General features: G+C 38.6%; 1 long non-coding RNA gene across 1 annotated transcript in view; it reads left to right on the top strand.

Annotated features, from left to right (window-relative positions):
- LOC135242068 (uncharacterized) overlaps positions 1–13,075 on the top strand; it is a 121,370-nt gene extending 108,295 nt beyond the window's left edge. Inside the window, exon 3 of the long non-coding RNA XR_010326212.1 lies at positions 12,799–13,075. This is a non-coding gene — a long non-coding RNA (uncharacterized LOC135242068). The remainder of the gene's footprint in view (positions 1–12,798) is intronic.
- The last annotated feature ends 8,812 nt before the right edge of the window (positions 13,076–21,887 follow it).

Below are 21,887 nucleotides of genomic sequence, written 5' to 3'. Positions count from 1 at the left end.
AATTTATTGTAACTAATTAAAATCTAGAGATTTGAAAATGCCTCTTGGAATTTATGTAAAGGATCACAATGCATACTTTGGTTTGATACATACCTGCTTGGTCACTCACTGGGCCTCATTCACAACATGTGTACGATCACATTTGATTGTAAACTGCGTGTAAGAACGTTTTCAAGAATATTTCGGCATTCAACTTTTTTTTTTTTTTTTTTTTTTTTTTTGTATCTGCATTTGTTCATTGCTGTTTCCTTATGCAAATCACATCACATGAACAGGATTGTGGATACAATTTGCAAACAGCCAGCCCTCGTTATCTCATACATCTGGCATATGCACAAAAAAGGTCTGCACATGTGATTGTGTGTTTTTTTTTTTTTTTTTTTTTTTTATAGGAACATTTTAAGAACAAATTAAGAATAACTTAAGTTCTGTGAATGAGGTCCATTGTGTAAAAGAAATAATAAATAGAAACAATGTGCCACCACAGTTACCATGAATCATAACACAAGTGCAATACTAAGGGGAATAGAGAGCTAAAATCTGTTAATAGATTCTTGTTCAGCAGCAAAGCTATTTATTTGCTGCTAGAAACCAGGCTTGAATTATATAATGTGAACAGTATGTCCATGGCAGTTTCAAAGGAGCTTACAGGTATATACATATGGTGAATGACCAACCTCTAAATAGTAGTGGAGTTGGATTTTGTGATAATATAAATTTATTTAATAAAGAAAAAGTTGCAAGAGTAATCAAATTGCTGTAGTTATGTTCTCTGACTTTCCCACAAACATGTATGGGACTTTATTAATGAGAAATAAACACACGACTTCAATCAACTCCCACTCCCAGCTTTCCTATCAGCTTCTGGGGGATGATCGTGTTGAAAGTTAATTGAACTGAAGTCTACGAACAGTATTCTCACATAGGTGTTTGTAAAGGGCAAGATGGAGGGCAGAGGATATGGTGTCCTCGGTGGACCGGTTGGGGTGGTATGCAAACTGGCAGGGGTCTAGTGAGGTGGGGAGCCTGGTTTTCATATGGCCCATGCCTAGCCTCTCGAAGCACTTCATTGTGATTGGAGTGAGTGCTACAGGGCGATAGTCATTGAGGCAGGACACAGTCAATTTCTTCAGCACTGGTATGATGGTGGTAGCCTTGAAGCATGCTGGGATGACCGCCTGGCTCAGGGAGATGTTGTAGATGAGGACCTCTACTAGTTGGTCTGCACACGACCAGGTATGTTGTCAGGTCCAGCAGCCTTGCGTGGGTAGACTCTGGACAGTCTTCCTGACGTCAGCTGCGGACAGGCACAGTACCTGATCATCGAGAGGAGGGGTGGCCTTCTTTGCAGGCACGTTGTTCAGTGTGAAGTATAGTGGTGTGTGTTACCCAACCTCACTAATGCTCTTGTGGCTGAATGGAAGTGTATCCCTGGTGCCATGTTCCAAAATATATTGGGAAGCCTTCCCAGAAGAGTGGATGCAAAGGTGGGTCCAACTCCATAATAGTGCTGAATATGTAATTCCAAGACCATGGGCGAGTACCTATGGGTGTGATATTCAGGTGTCCACATTTTTGGAAATGTAGTGCCTCACAGGAATTTCTCACCATGGCTTGTCTGGAGGCAATCCAGACACAGCTGGTTCATCACAACCAGTCTATGATTCTGGATTCCTTTGCATTTAAACCTGCATAGCAAGACAAAGGCCAGTTCCAGTACTGGTCAGCAGAGATGACAGCCAGTAAGAACTACTATGTCAATATTGTGGGATAGTGATCTCCGGACACACTCTTAATCACTGGATCAGTTGAATTCTAAATCAGATTGGTTTGGTTGAATACCTATGAGTTCGCTTTTTTGTACTTTTTGTACTAAACTTGATACATACACTTATGATTAAAATGCTTTTACCAATGTGATATATCCAGATAATACCATAGGTAACTTAATGTTTCAGTACATTTTGATGTTCTTGGAATGTACTTTTATTTAGAACTTGAAAGTTTGGTTTGATGTACTTGTATTGTGTGGAAATGCAATAAAACATACAATTGCACCAAGTATGGAAACATCCTATACAAGCAGCTGAAAAGGTTGGCACTTACATGGAGTACCACAGCAAGTCTGAGCCTTTCTTTGAAGTCATTTACATTTGAAAAGTAAAAAAAATAGCTACATTTAGTTTTAAAGGATATGCCTGTGGTCCCCATCATTCATGGAGAAGCCTTTGAATATTTCAAGCAAATGCATTTCTATGGGGATAGAAAGCAATCTGGATATAGATTGTGCATCATTTTTTCTGCTTAAAAGAAACCTCACAAGTGGACATTCTGGCTGTCTCATAGTGGCCATTTTAACCACTGCACTTTACACTACAGACACCGAGCCAGGAGCATCCCATCGGGCCAAACAAAAACAGTGCATTGATGTGCAATGAATGAAGTACAAACTATGAGCAGCATATTTGGAAATGGAACTATGGGACCATTTTATATCTATAACCAGGGGCTAAATTGGGCCGGACCCATCTGGAAATGCATTCCGGCACCTCTGTGTTGGAGGAAAAAGACGCGAAACATGAGGCGAAGTATGCATGCATGCATGCATGCATTTACTGCGAAGATCGACTGGGAACCACAACTTTTAAAGACTGTATAATGGCATGCAGGTTGAGTGCAATTACAAATACATGACAGGGGGTGTTGAGAGAAAGGAGAGAATTTGGAATTAGTTTGAATATTTTCTGATGGCACTTCATCTATGATCAGGAAATAGAGGGCTGGCGTCATGCCAGAAAGAGCTCCATCTTAGCTTGCTCTTCTGTCTCTGTGTAACACCACCAGTCAATCCTATCAGAAGTCTGAGGAAGAATCCTCAAATGTCACAGGAAAAATGATGACGCTTTTAAACTTTCTATGAAGCTTTTCCTCTCTGCATTTCCTATTCAAGGATTTTCTTTTAGAAGTAAATGCTGTCTGTGGCAGTCTGCTGCAGCATAATAGCTTGAGATGGCTCAGCAAGGGCAGGCTTCTTCAGTGATTTTTGAGCTATTTGGAAGGGGTTAGATTCCTTATTGGTATGGCATATAAATCCAAAACCAAAAGTATTGAGAGATGAAGATATCTCTCAAAATGTCTTCCATGCCACACCTGCACAGTTTCATCTCTCATTGCCTAAACACAAAGGATAGTGTTCCGGGTGCTGAACCTGGCACACAACAAATGGGAAGGTCCATCCATATACACTGCTCATTACTGTACTACTGCATTTGTTTGTTTTTCTAAAACCCTACAGTGTAAAAAGCCTTAATTGTTCCCCATTTTTCAAAAGGTTTTCGGTTTGCCCATTGGTTCTGGTCAATGGAAGAGCACAGGGCGCTGAATGGACAGCTCACTCCATACAGTTGCAGCCCTCCATCCATATTGTTTGTCTTTTACAAAACAAACACATTCATTGTAAATACCTTGGTATTTTGTTTGTTTGTGAACTTGAATAAATCCTTGAAATACAACTTTAAAGAATCAAAGTCATTAGGACCTCTGTTACTCAAAGCTCTATGAGTTTGAAGGATTCACGACTTACTCAGAAATATTCACAGATTTGCTTGTGCTGTGCTGAGCCTGGGTGCCAAACATTACTTTGAAATACAATAATTGTTGAATTTGTACATGTACGCTTTAAGCAATAGCATGTTCATCTTTGTTTTAGTTTATGAGCAAGGACTGCCGGCCTTCCAAAAACTTAAATAAAACAACACACAAGCCCACACTCTAAGAAATGATCAAAATAGGAAGAATATTTTCAATACACTATAACGTTCTTGAATGTGTTTGTTACTTTATTGTTTTGTAACAAAATAGACTTCCAACTCACTGCTACCTGCACCGGTCAAATCGGTCAGGAAATACGGAGCATTGAATATAATTGATTCGCATTTTTCATAGGAAAGTGAATCAATACAGAATCAGCTCACAATGTAAGAATGCTAACGCCTCCTCCACTTTCAGTAGTCTGTCATCACAGAATGCAGAAACCTGCCCCCTTTAAAGTTATTTTGTAACACACCTGGGTTCCCTCTTCTCCCAGATTTAACACTATTTTGGTCTGGTTCAAATTGTATTTGCAATTTAAACCAGTATTGCAGGTTCAATTGCAATGAACTTGAAATGTGTAGTCACAGTAATTTGCCATTCTAAATTGCTCATTTAATTCTGCCCAAAACACATTTTATTCTCCAAAGAATTTTGGGTGAGATCCAGCAATACTGTGCCAACCATTCTTTACAAGTAAAAGAGCATGGGATCTTCACAGAAAATCAAAGCGAAATATTACATTGGTTCAACCACCGGGCAACCTTACCATTAAAGTTTGGGGGGCTGCCAAGAAAACAAATCATTTAAATAAAATGAAATAAATGTGCACACTGAAATTGATTTGTGTGCTGTGTTTGGTGCTCAAGGCCTTTTTGAGTGCTTCATTGTGACATATGGCATGATTCCAGAAGATTATGGTTATTTATATTGTTCTTAAAATAAATATTTATTTGCTTATTTATTTATTCATACAAGTAAATAGTTGTACAGTGCTTCTATATATGCTGTTGAAAAGGAAAAAATAGCAGGTGTTATCAAAGCTATTTTCCTTACCTGATGTGCTACTGCTGGGAAATAAAGCAGTTCACCTCACCTGAGGTGGTGTTATCATAGGGAGCTTTTAATAAATTACCAGAAACTCAATGCATTTTCAAAAAAGAACTCTGCGGGTTATCCACTGTGTGTCTGAAACATCTATTGGGTACTACACAACAAACATCCACTGAGTTTTTCGCAATCAGAAAAAGTTGGCATACAAGGAAATATAGTGAATGAACTAAATTAAATAAATAAAAACCCCATAAATCAAGTCCCTGGCAAAGTAATTTGGACCCCACAATGGCCATTACAAATTCCATTGAAGGCTCAGTGGGTGTTGCCGCGGAAACAAGAGGAAGAGTACATTACCTCCCTTGCACAGTCTATTGCACTCATCTAAGCTTGTGGTTCACGAGGTGAGAAACTGCAGGAATCTCCTGACCTTTCCCAGTGATATTCACAGCCAGCTGTCCAGAGCCTCCACTGCTACATCTCCTCCGCACCACTGCCTGCTCTCCCCAGATTATTAGCTCATTACTTTTTAAAGACCCTATTGTGCCAGGGCCTCTGCAGCTGTACGAACCGCAAATGGGGTGGGGGTGGTGTGTGTGGGGTGGGGTGGGGGGTGGGGTGGGGGGGTGGGGTGCTTTTCGACCTGATCGCGGTGTGCCTGTTGCGTTCTCTCAGGTTTGGGGGGGGGGGGGGGGTGGAGGGAATGCATAATGGGTGCCTGTGTTCCATCACAGAGTATACTGTTTTATATTCCCCCCAGGTTACATTCCTCTTTGTACCGAATGGGCTGACACACTTCATTAATACTTTATAGAGTCATTCTCCAAGAGAATACTATGTCAAAGTCATAGGGGGGAACTGCTTCTGCAGCTCTCCAGCATAGCTGCTGTCCATCGCATAGTGCAATTCATTTGCCAATGTCTTGGATCACAGCTTCTTCCTTCCTACCAGAGATTTTAATAATCGAGCAGCTTCTGTGGTCAACCGTAATGTAATTGTCTGAGGGCTGTGTGTGGGTTTGAGCCAGGTTGAAACACCCGTACTTTGTCTAAAAAAACACATTATTGACTGCAGGTGTCCCTAGAAAGTGCAAGGAATTATGGTGTTAATGGTATTAAACATTCCTTAGTCTGTCGGTTTGTCAGGAGAGTGGAATGTGTTCATTTTTTTTTTCTTTTAAAAGACAACTAATCATTGCATAAATGTGATTCAGACATACTGATTAATCACTTTTAGAGACAAGTGACTGGTTATGTTCATTATTAATAAATATGTCTAGTCAGTTTATCTACCATTTGTCTCAGGGCTGTCTTTGTATTCCTTTGCAATAATAGCAGAAACTGTGAGCATGTGGATACACCTGATTGTATTGGCATTTGTGGATGATACACAACAGTTCACAACTAAACACAGTTCAGAACTTTCTCAGCAATTACACATTAACCTACTGTGTATATAAATACTATGTTAAATTATGGCAATATACTGTGGATGCCCCCCCCCCCCCCCCCACACGCATGCACGCGCACACACGCACCCACCCAACACACACACACACACACACACACACACACACACACGTTTGAAAACCGATACAGCTGATTGACTGTAGGGGACCTTACATTTCTTTTTTTGTAGTTGATGGTTCAGATTTGGACATTTCAAACGTGACCATGTTAACAGCTCCCACATTCCATTTTGACAGCTGAAAAAATAATGGAATATCTGCTGTATTGCCATTTCATACCCTGGGGAGATGAAGCAGGAAATAGAACGAAAACAGAAAAAGTGTTTCATTTGGTTTTGCACAGTATATTGATTCAAATCGTTTCAATGTATTTAACGATCCAGTTATTAAAGTTGCTCCATGCAATGTATGTAAAATAATGTAATAAATGTGCCAATGTAATTTATGCTCTGAAATAGTCACAGCCAACATTATGGTGCAAGATCCAAAATTGCTGTGGAAGGGAATATACACTATAGAAATTTTACATATTTTTAGTCCGTATATTATCACATTGTATGAAAATCATAGTGTTGTAATTTAGTTCAGCGTTTTATTCCTTTAGAATCCACAGATTTCATATGAACAATTTCATGTGGTTTTGGCTTGTGGTATAGTAAAAATATTGTGACCGATAAAGCATACTTGCTGTAACAAAAACAATTCAGTGACTAGAGTAAATTTCATTTAAAGTTATGAATAAATGAATGACCAAATTTCAACATTATATTTAATTGCTCAAATGCAGTTATGCTAAATTGTCTGTAAGATGTCTGTATAAATGTTAATTTTTAAATGGCATGAGAAATATTACATATAAATGTTGAAATTGTGTAGTCAGATCCTTCACATTCAAATAAATAGAATAGCCCGTTCAAATGCAAGTGCCTAATAAGATTCATATTATTTCCCTTTCTCTGTCAGTGTCTTTGAAATTTGCCAATATCTTTAGTTCTTTCTTTATCTAAATAGTCTCTCTCTAGCCATTAGGACTACAATTAGTGCAATTATTGACCCTTGCATAGCTGACTGCAGTACCTTAAGAATAGGTTTTTCACAGGTCTGCACTGGTGTCATTCCATCTTCGTGTGAGGGGGTCACACATTAATGAACTGGGTTGATGGTGGATAGGCACTTTCTCCTTGTGTCTCCTAATGGAGGAGCAGGAGGCATGTGCTGGGCTGTTTTGCCTCAATTTTCCCTGAGGGTAGAGATCCACTGAGAGCTCACCCCCACCCCTCCTTGCCTCCCCCAAATATGCATCTAAAGGGCTGAAGCCAATAGAGCAGGAACCTTTCAGGGCTGCTTTTATGGTCTTTCCTCAGGGATCAAATGAGCTCTTCCACGGTTGTGTTGTGTTGCAGAAAAGCGTCATCACCCAAAGCGGTTTTTCTTATCAGTTATGATGAACGTGTTGGAAGACCATTACTATTAAATGCTATTCAGTCCACATGCACACAATACTGCTTTTCCTAAGCTTTCAGGGGAGACAATGGCATGGGTCCTATCATGACTGTGGGTGTGAGAAAACAGACAGAGAAACAGTATGGTGAGGTAGCAACATGTTCAGCAGACTGCTGACAGGAATTAAACATGCCAGCTGGTGCTAAGCAACACAATGCCTGGTGAGGACAGGAGGGAGAGAAATTGTGGATGGGGGATTCCATTTTTGAAGACTCTTTGAAGACAGTGGCTGGAGAATAGCTACTGTATACTGGATTCCACATAAGAATGATGCTTACCCCCTCCATAGATAAAGGTCGTTTTTAGTAGCATGCACTTCAATCTATTGACCAATGATTATGGGCATATCTGCAGTCTTTATTTTCTATACTTCTGTTGTGATTTCACCTTTTTCAGTCCTTGTATGATTTGTCCCTGAAATATTTGAGTGTCACAGCTCAGAAAATAAACACATGGATATACTGCATGTAAAAAATATTTGCATTTACCTTCCTGTTGACATGTATTGGGATACATAAAACAAACAAACCATTGACCAAACATCCAGTGATTAACCATTTGTACCATTCCTCAGTCCGAACAGATTGCATGCAAAACACAATGAGGTTTCACTGTGTTAAATACATAAAAACAGCGTTAATGTATGTTTACTGTAAACTAAATGCAGATTAGTGAAAAGTTATCTGGGTCTCAGTACAGGGCCACATGAAACATGTCAAAACTAACAAGAAACAAAAACAAAATTAAATATAGTGGGCCTGATGAAGGTTGCAAGTGACACCAGTGCTGATTACCAAATACTCTCACTCTAAGTTATAGGAACAGCTGACGATGACCACAAGGGGAGGAAAAGTTATTTCTCCTTCTCTCTACTCCCAAAATTACATGTCCATGCATACAGGATGTGAACCTAAATTTATTATTGATGGAATCACTAACTTCATGGCAAGTGCTTGTTTCATTTGTTTCAGTAGGGGTATTGGAACAGGGATTCTGTCTGCAAACTGAGACATTTAATTTTCTGCTTGTTTGCTTGCAGGTGATATCCTACTGAATTTTGTTCTCTGTAGGGTATACGTGATATCCCTTCTTGTAAGTACTCAAGGTGAAAGCCGACTTGACAGCTAAGCTCAAATGGAACACAAAGTACTTTCTGCGTGTACTAAAAGTTGTTCTGTGAGGGTTAGGATTTGTTTTCAGCATACCTCATTGTTTGGGGAGCTGATTAATTTCAGAGCTACTATCTTCCCTTGATATCACACAAACCAATACCATAGGTGCTGACAAAGAGATGCAACATTCACTTCAAAAACTAAGATACATTGAATCAAGTCTGACTGGCTTTGGTAGTTAATGTGTTTATAGGAATAGATTTCCCATACCTTCATGGGGTGACATTTTGTCACAAGTTTGTGCACAGGAAATGATGTTGGTGTCATATTTCATCATTACAGTGCTGCACTGAGGAGTTCCATTTCTCTCGCTGTCAGCCATTTCTGCATCAAAAGAAATATGAAGAAACAATACTCAAGGTCAAAAAATGAAAGGATGAAACAACAGATGTGAATTATGCAGTTTGGCATGGTTGTGAACACTTGTTCTACCTATCCATTGATGCAATCACCAATGAAAACCAGCACAAATTATTTTGTGAGGCTGTGAACTGCATCACACAAAAGGCACAATTAAAAAGCCACACAATTATTTCAAATATTAACATGTTAATATACCAGACTTACAATATTTTAAAATAATTATAAAATGAATATACATCATAAATAAATAACCAAATTAACAAAGTGTTTTACAATCAGTAACATGATAAACTATAAATCTGTTTAAATTATTTTTGGAAAAACATAAGATATGTGAAGTCATTATTATACGCGCACATGATTGTCATGCTTCACTGGGTTATGAAACCAAACAAAACACTTATTGTTGTACAACATTTAGTTAGCTGTACTAGATGAAACATGAGTAGATTTTTTTTCGCTATTTAAACCGAACCTAATACATGACACACAATACATTATACATGAACATGTGTGACAAGAATCCCACATTCCAGAAGCTAATTACCTTCAGTTAATTACCACAAATTGAATTATTTGTGGAAAAGTAAAAGGTGTGTGTGTGTGTGTGTGTGTCTTGATCGCAAAGGCAAGTGTCTATGTGGTCATCAGGTGATTTATTTGGGCCCCTCTTCGATGCGACCACAGGCACATAGATGAACAGAAGAGTAGCCATCTCGAACATGCTCTTTCAGACCTGATATCTGTTAGAGAGAAAGAACTTGGCTAGTAAGTGTGACCTACTATTGGCCCATCATCAGCACATTTTTAGGTCTGCCAGCATTTTATAAATGGGACAGCTAAGGCGAGGCAGTCAAGATGGGGATCAGCTGTTAAGCAAATTCAAAATAGTTGGTGAATGGTCTTGCTGTAAGCAGACCACTCGTGCCATTTTGCAAAACATTCCAACAGCTGGTGCAGATGGCAGACTAGTAGATGCTTGCGGGGGAAACCATACTGTGGTTTGATTCTTGAATTTATTTAAGTCTTCCCATAGAGGCCCAGAATGCCATCTTAAACTTCTAATATTGTTGACAATATGCCATTGATTTGTCTGCCAGGAGGCAATAAAACTACCTTTCTAAATGCACTCCTTTATAATCTCCACTGACAATGAATCATGTAGATGCCGTCAAAAAACCTTATCTTAAACTCAAGTAAAGATGTGTCTTTATTAGCTTCTCTTCTACTACAATACTCATCCCACCTTGAAAAGTGCAAGAGCAAGATCAGAATAAAGATACATGTATTTGTCAGGCATGTGTTCCTGGTATGTCCTTTTACACTGCTTCAGATGAAGTTAAAGGTTGCTGGGAAGGTAATTTTGAGATGGTATTTCTGCTGTGTGTCTACGCTCATTACCCGGTGTGCTTTTGGGGATGGCACGTCTCAATACTGCACCCCTGAGATCTCTAAGTGGAATATGTGTTCATGTAGCTTTCAGAGCACAGGTGTATTCTGCACAAACATTACTTTAGAAAGTGAAAGCAGCAGGTGCTCCAGGAAAGTACTGTAAAACGTGTGGGGGGACAGCATCAAGTAGAAATACAATCTGCTTACGGTTTGGAAGACAAAGCCAGCAATAGCTTGTCAAATAAAGAAACAAATTAATGAGTGCAATGCCTTTTTGTGGAGTTTCAAAAGACTCTCATATGTCAGCAATGTATGTCATTCATACTATAGTATTTAAATTGTTACAGATGACAGTGTGGAGTGGTGGTTCGGGGACTCTCGTTTTAACCAAAGGGCTTCTGTTTTTTGGTTTTTCCACAAATTGATGTATAAAATGTACTGTATGAGATGTACAATGTAAGCTATATAAATAAAAAAAAAGGAACATAACTCAGCACAAAAGACAACAGAGAAACGGGGGACTTTTTTTTTTTTTTTTAACATGCAGCATGTGATAATGAAACTTGTAAATATGAAAATGAATAACTATCCACTTTTTTTGTTATACTGAACTATTATGTCATTGTGATTTGTGATATTCCATTTTATTGTTATTGAAATGCAAATCCATCAGAATGCCTATGGGCTCAGTCATGCTTTTACAAGGGGCAACACTCATCTGTCTATGTTATAAAAATCAACATGTGAAGTTATTATTCAGTTTACTTCAGCTGAGGTGATATCTGCATATGCACAATAACATGTGATATAAATGATATAGATATATTGCTCATGGCATGCTTCACTGCATATCGAGAGCTTGGATCCAAAGGATAGCAGCTGCCTGAATTATTGTCCCATAGGTTTTAAAGGCAATGCCCAAAGTGCATTACAATTTTCACCTGATCATAAACTTTTATTAGTGTGGATTATGTGAACGAGAGACCATTCATCTCTTATGTAGAGCTATACAAAATTTAATCAGGGTCTTAATGTGAAAGAGTTAAGCATTTTGTCCTTGCACAAAAATATACTGGCAATCCACTGTCGATTGGTAATCGATTGGATAAAAATGAACCCTGTGCCCTTCCTTTTTTTTCCCCCTGGAGCTGTTTGCGTTTCTGTAGCCCAAACCATGAATCATGAATTATATTTATAGAATGGATTGCTATTTAGGTGTGCAGTCATTGATACATGAAAATACTATGAGTAATGCAATAAGAACATGGCAATGCCTTCATCCTGAGTTATTGTGATTTTACATGCTTAAATTATGCTATGTACCTGTACCAGAATGTACATATTTGTACAGCTGACATTTTAAGAAAAAAGTAACCATACTGTATGGTCTCGTATATTTAGAATGCAAAGGTACATTGAGATTAGCTAGATGTAGCTAATATCAGTAGTCCTTTGTACAAGCCATTCCCCTGGTGTCCAGGCCAAATTTAGCTAGCACCACATGCTAAAAGCTGATTCATAATTCCCTCCAACAACAGAGGTTTTGTTCTTGGGCACTACGTGTGCTGGTGAACACACACATGCAACATGCTTTTATATATTTTTTTTTTCCCAATAAATCAGTTGAGGACCCAAAAATAATTCTGTAAACCAGGGTTTATATAACACTGGTTTTCTACACATTATTAATATCTTGCCCTTTAAAAGATTGCATAGTTAGTTTTTTTGTGATTCTATGTGCTTAGAGAGCCAGATGCTTGAAGGCACTGAATAGAGCTCTACATTTATTTAGCCCTGAACTATTTTCTTTACTCTTTTCACAACACCCGCAAATAGCCATGAGTCCATCCCTGACTCTATTTGAGTCTATACAACAAAAATAGTTTCACTGTCCATCAACTTATGCACTGCACTGTACACATCTCTAAGGTAAAACATTCATGTTCATTTATTTTGCATGCAGTTCTTTTTCCTCTATCCCTTGAGAAAAGTACTTGGGGCTGTTAAATGTACACTGTAAACTGGAGCTGCAGCTGGGGAATAATGCACAGGGTAATGGATTCCTTCCTCTCCAGATATCCTTACACATCGTAATGCTGGTACTGAAAAAGACCTTGTCAGACCACAGTATCTGTATTGATTTCAACCCTAGCGATTCAAAGATGTGTTTTAGATTAGCTGTGTGGACATAGAAATTACTCTCACCCATATGACAACCATCCCTGAATTACATTGTCATCTTCTGTTCTCTTGTAGGTCCAGAATAAGTGCACTAACGGCATGCACTTAAGCAGAGGGAAACCATCAAATGGAGCCAACCAGATGTGAATGTTGTGTATATGAGCATTTTAATGAAAAAAATGCAAATATAATCTTAAATATGTAGCCTCATATTTTTTGGATTATGAAATTTTGGAAATAAGTAGGTACTTATGCTTATTTACTTGAGACTAGCTTATTTTCTGTTTTTATACTGTAGCCTGGAAATTGGGCCAGGCTTGTATGAGGATTTGGTGAAAATGAATGAACTTGCATTGTGAAAGAGCTCATTTGTGTGTAAAATTAACCACTTATAGATTGAGATCACTGCTGGGACCATGCATGAGTTGTTGCTAAACACCTCATGTTGCAAACTGCCACTGTGTTACTGTGGCTATGGTCACAGTAATAATTTCAATGTAACTTCTAACATCCAATGCCACTTGGCTGCATTAAGTGACAGGTCTGGACGCACTGTTCGCACTGGATCTGAGTTTGCTAATGGAGTAGAGGTTGCTATGCCTCTTGCACTAGATTTCTCTTGACAAATATAAGCACACATTTACAAGGAGATAGGGTAGCATGCAGTTGGTGCAAATGAGAAGTACAGCTGCCCAGTGACCAAAATGAGGCTGTTCTATAGAAAGGCTACCCCTTGAGCTGCATGGCCTTGTCATGTTCTACCATCAAATAGAAAGCATTGCATGTCAGCAGCAGCCGGTCCTTCATTGATTTACCCACTACTAAGTCCATGGAAGATACATTGGCAACAAATTTGTTTTGTTTAGACTGCTAATATTGGATCAGTGCTCTGGGTTTTAATTTTATTATTCCTCTTCTTTCAAACAGATTGGAAAGTTTTGCAACAAGTTAGTGCCACTGCATTCATTTGTTCTGATTACCCTGCTTTTCGTTCAACAATATAGCTTTCCATTTAGAAGTTTTAACACAATGCTGTTGACATTTGTAAAATGTGAGTCTGCATTTTCCATTGGGTTTGCATGAATTATCAGTAAGGTTTTAAACCGTTTTGCAAACAACAGTACCATTAGGAGAAATCGACAAGCTTATTATATTTCTCATTCCTTCTTTCTGTCACCAATTGTCCACATTTCTTCCTTTTTTAAAAGCTAGATTATCCTTGTTAGAATATGATCTGACATAATTCTTAAATAACAGCACTGCCTTTAGCCAGTGTCCTCCCCTCCAACTAGATACTACAGTATACAACTTCATTATTGCAACACGTTTACAGCTCTAAATCGGTCCATGTTAATGAGCTGACATCTATTACCTTGACAACACCCAGTACTTGATATGCCTGAATATCCAATTATACACTGCAAGATAGTATTGCCTTAACACTGTTCACTAATAATATCTGTATAAAAATCAATGCCATGTCATCAGTTCCCCATGTATTCATGCTTGATTCAGTCTGAGGTTCAAATTTCTGGATGTACTGAGAAAATGTTCTTAGTGCATTCTTTGTAAGGCTCATTCTGTTTGCACTGCAATCAAGAGTAAAATGTGATAAATAAGAATTTTTATGTGGTTACAAACTGTTTTTCTGAAATATTAATTCAAAACTCCTCTCACAAAATTTTCTGTTTTTGCAACATGGCCAAATTATTATTATTTTTTAAAAATTAATTTCTCCTACTAGAAATTCAATAGCAAAAAAGCCATTATTCTCAATCTTCTCAACACCTGGTATTTGCTCAGGTCTGAGCCAATATAATACAAGGTGTCTCATGCATTTTTTTAAAAATACATTTATTTAGTATTGACAATAAGTTCATTTAATAGTGGTATGGATCAATGTATCAGCTTAGTGCTGATAGACTTTCAGCAATTTGGGTTATTCAGTTGTATTTATGTATTTTTACCCAGGTTAATGGAAAACATTCCAGCGGTTGATACAATGCAGGGACCATTGGTAAACTGGCAATGATGAAATAGTTAACCAGTTCAGTTATTATTCATCTAAAGGTACTCCTTGTCAAATAGCAAATTATAGTAGCAAAATGAGAATTAAAAAATAATTAAATATTAAAAGTCATAGATCACACTGAATTACTTTTATTTGTTGATGGTGAGTTAAATGTCAGAAGACTGTTTGAAACACATACTTGCATCATGTTTAGGTTCTACCCAATGCAAGTTGTATTGTTTTGACATGTGAAATGCAAGGCCAGATGACCTACAGAATGTGAAAGGCCTCCTTACTTGACTGTGCTAATTATAGTAAAGTCACCATCAACAAGTCATTACAAATAATCACAGTTGTGTGGGTTTTTAAAGTGAAGAGTGAGGCCATCATGGTTGAATAATTTGTCCAGCTTGTGCTGTATTTCTTCTTGCTCAACCTTTTTGCAATCCAGTCCAGGTAGAGGGTAGCAATTAACAATGCACCGCACAGAAAGCCTCATTAATTCAACTGTTCACAAAGGGAGCTAGATTGCGATAGGAACTGCCCAGATACCCGATGCTGCCTGGAGGCATGAGGCTTTGCATTTGACTGAAATCAATGAACGGGAGAGAATGTCATCTTATTTGACGGCAGTACAGCAATATCAGAGAGCAGTACAGCAATATCAGCAAGGAAATGGAGCTGAGTGTGGAGTCTACCTCCACTAAACATGGCAATTTTTTGGTAAGATTACGTAAAGGGATTTCAACATAAGCATCCTTATTCTACTGGTGTGCTGTGCTTAAATCCATTTAATACCGTTCCATTTTCTCTTGGATATGCACCCTGGGCATGTTTTGTTACAGGGTGACAAGACATTCTGTTCCTTGTGCCAGAGCTAGGCAACCTTGTGAAAGAGCTTTTCACATGTTCACCTCTCACTGCTCAGGTTCCCTGGTTTTTTATTGTGAGATAATACCATCTTCTGTGTTGATGTGCAACATAAATTTTGCTGCCTTCTAATGTTGGATTAAATGGCAGGTACAGTACTATGTTATTGTAATTCTTATCATTTACAAAACTGCACTCATTATTGTTCTTCCCTAGGCATTGGTATTATCACACATCCACAATGTCTTAGGTTTTTTTTTTTTTTTGTTTTGGCTGGAAACAACATGAGACTGCATCAACATTCTAAAAATGGCCTATAGTTCATTAAAAGAAACAATATTGGCAATGGTGTAATGTACGGGAGGGATGGGGGGTTTCAACCAGACTCACCTTCAGGGTTGCAGTTCTCAGGTCTATGCATTTCAGCGGAGCAACGAGACGTGCTCTCGGGTTTATTGGAGCCAAGAGGAGATCAAGTGCCTTCAAGACATAAGGGCTGACCATTACTCGAGGAAGCAGTTGGAGAAAAACCATAATTACAGATACATTCATGATATTTTAATTGTTCACCGGGTTTAACTGAATAGATTAGCGCATCAGAATTACAATAGCGACCGCCCCTTCTTAGCTCTTAGCACATATCATGGCCAATAAACAGAGGGCATTTATCAGACTGATTGTATTTGGAACTATCTCGAGTCACAATTCTGAACAAAGGCAACATCAGAGCTTGCCGCCTTCTAGCAGCATGACGGCGAAATGACTGTTCAAATCCCAAAGTCTGGACAGACGCTCATATTGTTTGGGTTCAACCGATATGAGCTGCTGGTAATTATTTCAAAAGTAAATAAAAGTAATAAAATGGCAACACCATGCATTCAATACCCCATCATTTTTCCTGTACCATTACGGGAATGTATGCCTGGAAACTGGAATCCCCACCAAATGTTTAACCAAACATCAAAATAAAAGTTTTAACAACGTAAAACGGCAAGGTCAGGAAATATGCTGTTCCAGGACAACACACGCATAGAAAAAGAAAACCGGACAACAAGCACTAGTCTGGTATTTTAAGTTTTACGATGTCCTATAGTTTTGATGTCAGTGTTAAATAAAATAAATTTCAATGGCAATAAAAGGGGAGGCCAGTCCAATTCTGTTAGATGATGTGTCAGCTTGTCAGCTGGTCCAAGGCCATTGCAGGTGCATGTGGACTCCTGGAAGACTTCTTTGTTGAAGATGGGGTTGTGTCGGGTTCCAGTCAAGATGACTTGGATATGCACAGGTGTCACTTGGGTCCGGCCACAAAGGAGATATGGAGAAAGTCTGAAGATTCTTGTTCGTCAAAACAACTGTTGGAGCTAAATAAATCAGCTTGGTTTATTTCGCGGACAGTGACAGGCCACCTCGGGCAGGTTTCAGTGATCAAGCGAGATGCTAGCTGGGATACGCAGCCAAGTCCATCCAACATATGATAAATTAAGGAAGACATGACAACAGTTCCCAATTATTGCAATGTTTACTCAAAATGGAAAATTATTTAATTTATTGGTGTGAAGTTAAAAAACATGTGAAAGGAACATACTTACAATATCCTCATGTGAACAATCCATCTGCTGTACGAATCAGACAGATACAATCATATTGCTGAATTGTGTTATGGTTCCTTGCATTTGGCTTGTTCTCCCTGGCCACAAATATGCAAGCTTATAATTCATAAATGCATGTATGAATTTGAATGTGTTTGTGCACCCATGCAAAGGTACTTGGAAGATTTTCTGCTTTTTGTAGTTTAATGTGCCAGCTCAGTGAGGGCATATCATTTGGTGGCTGGAGTCTATGCATTTGAGCATCTGTTCCATCAAGATAATATACTACTAATGGCAGACAATTACCAAATGAATAGCAGCATTAACAGGGTCTAAGAACCAAGTGGTGAAGAAAACCCAAACGCAAAGCAGTCAGATGCAACTCGAGGGACATCTCTGCTGTGGTGACCTTCTCCGTTTTGCTGTAGTAAAGCATTTTTGTTTATTAGTGGCCAGTAGAAAACATAAAGAGTATGGATTTCAGTAATACTTGAATTAAAATTAAGCCAAGCTCCAGTTCTGGATCAATGTAGTGTGTCATCCCCCCTCCTTTCATAGCGCATCAGCATTGGCAGTTTGACTGCTGCCCAGATTTGTAAACATTCTTCCCTCGTGTATGTCAACAAGCCACCTCACCTTGCGAGCCCCCTGTCTTTCCTTTCCAAGCAAATAATTAAATATACATTTATATTAGTTTTCCAAAAGACCAAAAGGTGTTTCCACTGTATAAAGACTGTACCCTGCAAACTACTGGTCTTGGTGCAGAACAAAACACAAATTTGGAGAAAAAACAATAAATAAATATATAAAGCCATGGCTGAGGGAGAGTGGACATGGATTAATGGGGCCATTTGAGAAACAATTGGTGCAGATGGTGTTAATTAAGGTGAGGTAAATAGCATGGAACATGGAATTTGGACAGTGATCCAGCTTTGCAATTCAAAGTAGGCCTCTCTGTGAGGTGGAGTGTTTTGTTCATGTTTTGCTCACTGAATAAGATGTTGACATGCAGTAAATCGGACTGAGGTTTTTGAGGTTGAGACCTAAAATGCACAGATTTCTGAGGTGTACTTATGCCACTGAAACCGTATGGGTTTGTCCTTTGATTTGAGAAATATACATTTACAATTCTCTCCACATTGATGACAAGCTGAACCATCCTTGTTTTTACTCAAGTATTATTCTTTTCACAAAATATTAGGACAGGAAAGTATCATCATTCATCTGTAACAATGTAACCATACATAAAGTGGGCTCTGTCTTCCTGACCATGGGACTGACCCTCCTCTGAGTCACGTTCACCATGAACTTTTATGGTTAAGCAAGGCATAATGAAGTGTCAGTCCCCTTTTGTCTTGTGACCCTGAAGTGAACTCACTTCAATTAGGCACCAGCTTGAGGCAGGAAGACCCCATTTAGGAGGAAATGTGGAGCCGGATTTAACACGCTTCAACATTAAAGCAGTAATAAATGGTTTATCTATCAGTGTTTGATTGACAGCTCCAATACCATGAGCCAATCAAATGTTTGTGTGCCAAAAATAACCATGTTCCAGGGAACACACATGGGTTCTGTCACTTCAGTGACTTTGTGAACATAAACTCACCAAAAAACTTAACTTTGCTCTGAGGGAAAGACACTGTGTAACTTGTTAAGGACATTGATGGATTTTGCTGTGCATTCCAACTCGCACCTCACTTGATCACCAAGACCTGCCTGAGTTCGCATGCCACTATACGCAAAATAAATCAGGTTGGCTTATTTCCCTCCGACAGCTGTTTTGAGGAACTGTGAGTACAGACTTTTCCTCTGATATCTCCCTTGCAGCCGGACCCAAGTGGAAGACTGTACACATCAAAAGTTATCTTTACCAGAACCTCATCGCAACCCCAACTCATTCAGGAGTCCACACGCACTTGCTGTGACCTTGGACCAGCTGATGCATCACCTAACAGAATTAAGGACTAGCCTTTCCTTTTATTGCCACTAAATACTAAATCACATTTTATTTAGCACTGACCTCAAACAATAGGATAACATAAAACTTGTAATACCTGATTTGTTCATTTTACTGATGCTTGTTGTGCTTTGTGTGTGTTGGTCTGGAATAGCAAATTTCAGGACCTTGCTATTTTACATTGTCAAAACTTTATTTCAATAAGATGGACACAGACGTACAGGATTATGATTGGTTGTTGAATTTAATTTGTTCCAAATAAACCTGACCAAACCTCACTGCACGTCATAATTATCAGCCTTTAGTAGATTGATAGGTTGCAGAACTCTTTTCTCTTATTTATGAGATTCGTTCAACTGAATTTTTGCCGTGCCACTGACATGGTGTATGAGATTTGATTCTGTTAAATGGAGTCCTTAATGTAAATTTGAACCATTAAGATTCAAGGGGTGGTGGAATTAAATCTGACTGAGTGGGCAAATATGCATTGAAACATGCACATGCGCGCGCACACACACACACACATACATATATGCACATAATGGGCCTCATTTATCAAATGTGAGCCGAACAAATTTTGATCGTAATTCGTTCGGAAATGCATTTACACAAACAATGTGGGATTTATCAAAGTTTTCGTATGTCAGTTTTTTAGTTGGATCCAAACGGATTTCACGAGTGCTCTAAACTGTTAGTATCGTGTTCATAAATGGGGGGAAAAAAAAGAAAAAACACTGTTGTAAAGCTTGTTTTGTGCTTTTATTATTCAATTCATTCATATTTTATTTTGATTTTAAAAAGAGTGCCAAAATTATTTGAATTAATAAGCCAATTGAATATTAGAATTGTTCATATCCTACCAAAAATCACAAGTGGGTTCAACATTAAAACGGGTGATGCTTCATTGTGGTAATCCTGATGTTTTTTTTTTTTTTTTTTTTAATTAATAATGCTTAATTGGAATTGAATATAAATTCCTTTTTTTTCTTCTTTTGTCTTTTCTCGGTTATATTGTTTAATTGCCTGCAATGGAATTCCAAGCTCCTTGTATGGTATTTTAGGGGCGTCAATTTATGCTAATCACAAGTTCTGTGAACGCACTTCATGTTATTCATTGAATGGGATTTATCAACATACACACGTGTTTGATAAATCCGGTGGAATTTGTTAGTTTGTGTCCGATTACACATACATTTACACACATATTTACGGAAATATTGATAAATGAGGCCCAATGTGACATTAAAAGTCAACCACGCCGCATGAGTACTTGTTTAATTGAGTAAACTGTCTTGCCCCTATTCAGGAAACATACACGTTTGGGTACCTCTGGAATCTAAAAAAGAAACATACATAGTGGTGGCCACCTGCAGCCTTCTTGAACTTTGACCTCATAAAAAACGTAAATTTAATGTATTTTGATAATGTATTCATGTAATTGTTAGTGTTATGCTCAAAGCAGAATAACAAAAAGCCACCCTGCTATGAAAATGTCTGAGATCATAGCTAGAGACCAGGATGTGCTGAGAGGTACATAAGTGGGAGCGGACATTAGTGGTCCATGAGCTCTTTGTATGAATAGAACATGGCTCTTCAGGAAGCAGCAGCAAGTTGCACTGCAAACTGTTTGGATCTTGGATCTCTGTTAGGTTAAATCTGTTACATTGCATTCCAGACCATTGTCTCTGTCTGTTTCACACAAGCTCTAGCAGTCCTTTGTCAGGACAATTGTCTGACAATCCTTCACTGACAGTTGAGTTCTCAACACACAGGGAGCCTGTTACAGCTTTTGCCACTATAGCCTTTCCATCAGAGTGAGCAACCCTCTACTAACACTGAACACCCACCTGTCTGCTAATAACCACTGACACAATTCACATTCTGAGCAACTTGCATATCATTTGTATTGAACTAGGTCTTTCGCTGAGATTTATCGTTTTCAGCTTCTCATGAGTTTGGGGTAGGTTACAGCAGTAACCTGTCTACCATGTGCTTTTTATATTATACAAGGTTCATCTGTATGTAGATGCAATGTTACCCCATACAATTCAGTTTAAATGTAAATGCCATGTGTTTTGCTTAACTCACCATTGTCATAGACAATTTCATGTTGTCTCCAGTTTATTTTTTTAAGTGCATTACTTTCATATTTGACCCCTTTCAGAGATTTCCTTCTCCATTCAACCACCTTGATGGCTTAGCAGAGAGGAAGAAGGTTGTGGAGATTTTAAATATAACTGACACTCTGAGGGTCCGGATGTCCATGTCTTATGATATCAGCTTATAACCCTGCCAGTGTGATTCACGGGTGCTTCTTGGCAGAGCTGCCCTCCTGGGCCCCTGGGTGACACTTTCTCTCAAAGAGGGATTACGTTCCATCCCTTGGCTCTGCCTCCTCGGCAGAAAGCATTGTCTGGATTTACCTGCAGGTTTATCCAGTTCACATCACTGAACTCGCTTCTGAAACACTCAGTGGTTCAGGTGCCCTACAGCTTAAGCACAGATCTGTCCAGAGCCCTAAATACATTTGGGGGAAAAAAAATTCTGATTGAAATGTTGAAATGATATGGATGACCATTCACAAAAATAGCTCTCAAGGAGCATATGAGAAACCAGGCAAATGCAGTGTTAGGATTTCTCACCCTAACATTTCAGGTATATTCTTGACTGGGTTTATTCACTTCCGCATTTCCAGGACTAGTGGTGTCACCACCTTGGATACTAATTCAATTAATTT

This window comes from Anguilla rostrata, chromosome 16 (genome assembly GCF_018555375.3).
Source record: "Anguilla rostrata isolate EN2019 chromosome 16, ASM1855537v3, whole genome shotgun sequence".
Lineage (NCBI taxonomy): Eukaryota > Metazoa > Chordata > Actinopteri > Anguilliformes > Anguillidae > Anguilla > Anguilla rostrata.
The sequence above is the reverse complement of the archived record's forward strand: the minus strand, read 5'-3'. Positions and strand labels throughout refer to the sequence as shown.